This window comes from Azolla caroliniana, unplaced genomic scaffold, assembly GCF_043228905.1.
Source record: "Azolla caroliniana isolate FFs.n. ecotype wild unplaced genomic scaffold, voAzoCaro1.0.p SCAF_11, whole genome shotgun sequence".
NCBI lineage: Eukaryota > Viridiplantae > Streptophyta > Polypodiopsida > Salviniales > Salviniaceae > Azolla > Azolla caroliniana.
Window position 1 is genome coordinate 4,109,160 of NW_028230446.1, and position 5,288 is coordinate 4,114,447.

Here is a 5,288-nt window from a genome sequence, read left to right on the forward strand (position 1 = left end):
TCCTTCATCAAACAGACAGTTGTAGAGTTACTCTCTCTCTCTCTCTCTCTCTCTCTCTCTCTCTCTCTTACACAACTAAAGAGGCAACTACCTTTTGTGTCACTATACAACTAATAATGATCAACTACACTCTATAAAGTTTGCCCTAGTTTCTTATATACTAAAACAACATTCGAGCTATTTACACATATAGCCCAAAAGGGGCACATTTAGAGTAGGTCGTTCTCTTCCCATCCGGAGGGACCTGTTTCCCAACAAACTCCCCCATCACTCCGGCATGGAATACTTCACCAATATAACCCTCTATAGGCACTCGTTCAGCTTTTCGACCGACAACCCCTTTGTTAGCACGTCCGACCCTTTCTCCATTCTATGCACCTTTACTAGAGAAAACTCCCTCTCTTCTACCCTCTCCCAGAGCCAATGATACCTCCGTTGGATGTGCTTTGTCCTCGAGTGGTAGGCGGCATTTTTCACAAGGTGGATGACACTCTCATTATCGCAATAGAGTCGGAATTCTTCCTGTTGAATTCCCAACTCACCAATAAACTCCATCCATTTGATTTCCTTGCTAGCATCCATTGCGACCATGTACTCAGCTTCCGTGGTCGACAATGCCATGGCCTTCTGTAGCCTCGACTACCACAAGACAGCTCCCCCTACATAAGTCATTATGTACCCGGGCGTGGATCGGCTGGTATCCACATCAGCCGACATGTCCCAGTCAGTATAACCTTCCAGTATGGGGTTGACTGAGCCGAATCGAAGACACGCATTCAAGGTGCCTTTTAGGTACCAAAGTATCCACTTCACGACAGCCTAATGCTCTCATATATCGGCTAACAACGCCGACTATGTATCCAATGTCCGGCCTTGTACACACCATTGCATGCATCAAGCTTCCAACTATCGAGGCATAAGGGACTTTTGACATCTCAGCCTTCTTGGTTTTCGATTTCGGACATTGACTTCTGCTCAACTTACAGTTTGTCGGCAGTGTCGATCCGACCAGTTTCGCGCTTTCCATGCCAAATATCTGGAGCACTTTTGTTGGCATAAAAGGCCAACTCCTTCCACCTTATATCCTAGTGTGAACTCGTCCAAATAGTTAGGGCTTAGTATATAAGCGATAACCTAAAATTAGGGAGATAGAACGCTTGATCATCTTGTACATCGAGTCTAAGAGAAAGACAACAGAAATAAAGAGAGCTTCCATTAAAGCTTCGTCTATGTGTCTATCATCTGTCCATATCTTCTTGCCTTCCTTCTGTGCTGTTTGCTGAGCACAATCGACAGGTCCTCACATACGTTTCCACGCATATCTATCCCTCAATTGGTATCAGAGCCGACTTGTTGTTCAGCGGCAGCAAACAATAGAAAAGTTGAGAGGAAAAAGACTAGGCTAGTAAATTCTCAACTTTCAAAGAAGAACATGGCTTCAACATCTGGAACAGGAGTTGAAATCAGAAAATTCGACAGCAAAAACTTTCCTCTTTGGAAGGAGATGATGCAAGACGTGTTGATCATCAGAAGATAGGTTGAAGCCATTTGACACAATGAAAAACCTACCTCGATGGCAGCTGAAGAGTGGAGATCTACAGACGAAATCGCACGCTCCACCATCCGAATGCATCTGGCCGAAAACATCTACTTCAGCATGGCAAAAGAGACGATTGCGTTCTCACTATGGGAGAAACTACAAGCCGTGTACAAGAAAAAGTCCTCATCTTCAAAACTAACTTTGATCAAACAATTGTTCAACATGAAGATGAGAGAGTCCGATCCAGCTACCTCCCACATCAATACCTTCAACCAGGTGTTGTCAGAACTCTCCTCACAAGGGATCAACTTCGAAGAAGAAGTGAAAGCCCTTACCCTCCTATCGAGCTTGCCGACGATTTGGGATGTATTCTGCACGACATAAGCCAATTGCCGACTGATCCTAAATATGGATGAGACGATCGGCCAAGTTCTCACCGAGGACATTCGGCAAAAATCGATGGGACTTACCATCAATGAATTGGCAAAAGTCCATCACTAGATCGAGTCGTTCGACTGACAAAGTCGAACAAGAGAACAAGCCGAAAAAACTGGTTGGAACACCAACCGATCGAAGACGAGGGGAGACCGACAGTGGTCGAAGTCAAGAACGGGACGATCAGGTGAATTCTGCACACTACAGAAAAGCTAGCCATAATGTTTCTAACTGCTGGTCGATCAAGAGGAAAGAGAGTGGTCGGCGATCCAAGCAGAATCGAGGAAGACCCAACTCTGACCACTCCCCTACTGGATTCCGGTGCAACATTCCACATGACCCCTAATATTGAATAGTTTTCGAACTATTCATCTGACGCCAATGGCACAGTCTAACTAGGGAACAGGCAGGAGTCCAGAATCGCAGTGACCAAAGAAGTTCCCATCAGATTGCCAAATGGCAACATGATCACCCTGCACTGAGTTCAGCATGTACCTGATTTGAAAAGGATTCTGGTCTACATCAACATGTTAGCCGAAGATGGGTACTGAACGACTCTCAGTGAGTCAATATGGAAGATCAGCTAAGGAAATCTCAAAATCAGGACCAGGCACAAGTACAATAACTTGTACCCATTAATGGTGATCAATCTAGAAGAGGTTGTGAACGTAGCCAAAAAGACTGACCCGAAGTTAGGGCATGGCCAACTCGGCCATATGTCTCAAGACAGACTTGATTGGTTGATGGCGGCGACATCCCTAAACTCCAAGCAAAGACAGACTCCTACGAGCATTGTCGATACGGGAAACAGCCCCGAAGCCCGCATTCTCTCCACTACGAGATGGTATGATAGCCCCTAGAGCTCGTGCACATAGATATATGTGGACCTATGCCAGAACGATACTAAGAGGCTCCCGGTACTTCATCACATTCGTAGATGACTGTTACACAGAAGGTTTGGGCCTACTCGATTAGGTCCAAAGACGAAGCGCTCGAGATCTTCACTCGGTAGACATCTGAAGTGGAAAACCGGTTGGGATACAAAGTGAAGACACTCTGATCCGACAACGGAGGAGAATATACCTCCAAAGCCTTCAAACAGTACCTATCCAACAAAGGGATCCGGCATCAAAAAACCATTCCATACACACCCATGCAGAGTGGAGTAGCAGAACGGATCAGCCGAACGATTCAGGAGAGGGTGACGGCAATGCTCCAACAAGCTGGACTGAAGGTGGAGATCTGGGCCGAGGCATTGCAGACGGTAGTATACCTGATAAATCTATCACCGTCGAGAGCAATCAGGCTCGAAGTGCCATAGGCACTATGCTCAGGCAAACAGCCGACCTACGATAGGCTCCGTATATTCGGATGTGAAGCCTATGCGTTCATCCCCAGGGAGAAAAGGACCAAGTCGGCACCCCATGCGACGAAATGCATATTTCTCGGTTATGGAACCGATGGGCACTTCGGCTACCGGCTATGGGACCCTGAGAACCGGAAACTAATCCAAAGTAGTGACGTAGTCTTCAATGAAGACTCTATCTTCTCTCAATGGAACCAACTGAAAATAGTTGGTAAAAAGGTATCCTTCAAAGACGAGAAAGACATCGTAGAACAACCAACCCACCGGTCCGACTCAGAGATTCGACAAACAGTCGAACTCGAACAAGCCAACAACATACCTACCGACTCCAAATCGGTAGGAGATCCACTCATCGAACTCAAAGACAAAGCCATCAAAGACAAAGATGATTTGACAAGAGTCAAACAAAACAAAGTCAACAAGATGCGAGTTGGAAACAGAACCAAGTTGACAAAGTCCATAGGAGAGGACGACATGACACCACCGAAATCCCAACTCGAGGGATAGATCAACCAACAAGACTCCTAACACAAGTGGCTCAACAAATGCCGATCCAACCCACTTATTTCGGCACCCAGGAGATCTGGACAAGCTTGAAGGCCAACAGAGTTTTATCAACGGGGCCTCAATTACGTAAACTACACCGATGCAGGCGAACCAAGCACATACAATGAAGGTATGGCCGCACCAGACGCCGACACATGGCTGCAAGCCATGAGATCCGAAATGAACTTGATTCACAAGAATCAGACATGGGAGCTAGTTGAATTACCAGTTGGAAGAAAGCCGCTACCTTGCAAATGGGTTTTCCAATACAAATATGTATCTGACTCAGAGAAACCCAAGTACAAAGCTTGGCTTGTCGCGAAAGGGTTCAAACAAGAACATGGGGTCGACTACGACGAGATATTCTCACCAAAAGTCAAGATGACCACCCTTAGATTCCTACTAGGAGTTGTGGCGAAAGAAGACCTAGAGCTAGACCGGTTGGATGTAAAGACAGCATTCCTACATGGAGATCTGGAAGAAGACATTTACATGTCTCAACCGGCAGGCTTCACGGCGACAGGGGAGGAAAGGCACCTCGTATGTCGACTGAAGAAAAGCCTCTACAGCTTGAAACAAGCACCGAGGATGTGGTATCAAAAGTTCAACTCCTACATCAGGAAGCTTGAATACCGCCCATCCGACTACGACCCATGCATGTATGTTCGCCAACTGGCCGACGAGTCTAGGATTTACCTGATCCTATTTGTCCACGACATGCTAATTGTAGGTAGCAATCGAGCAGGAATCAAAAAGCGAAAGCGGATCCTTCACGACAAGTTCGCGATGAAGGAACTCGAACAAGACCGTCACATATGGGGCATGAGGATCGAGTGAAATCGGACGACCAAGACTCTCTGACTCTCCCAGTCCGACTATATCTGGAAGGTGCTGAGGCGCTTCAACATGGAGAACGCGAAGCCAGCACCACACCGCTTCTGACGTCGATCCAACTATCAAACAGGGACTCTCCTTCAACTGACAAGGAGAGAGAGCTTAATGGAAAGATGCCCTACCCATCGGTCGTAGGAACTATCATGTACGCAATGGTGGCGACCCAACCCGACCTAGCCTATGTCGTAGGGGTGGTCAGCTGGTACATGTCAAACCCATGACAGAAGCATTGGTAGGCCGTCAAGCACATCTTCAAGTACCTGAGAGGGACTGAGGATACACAGCTGACTTTCAGTTTGACAACCTCAGCCGAAGTCAATGGCTACACTGACTCTGACTATGCCAGAAATACGGACAATCGGAAATCAACATCTGGCTATATCTTCACCTATGGTGGTGGTGCTATATCATGGAGGTCGAAACTTGAAGAGTGCATGGCTCTGTTAACCATAGAGGCCGAGTACATAGCAGCATCAAAGGTAGCGAAGGAAGCGATCTGGCTGCACC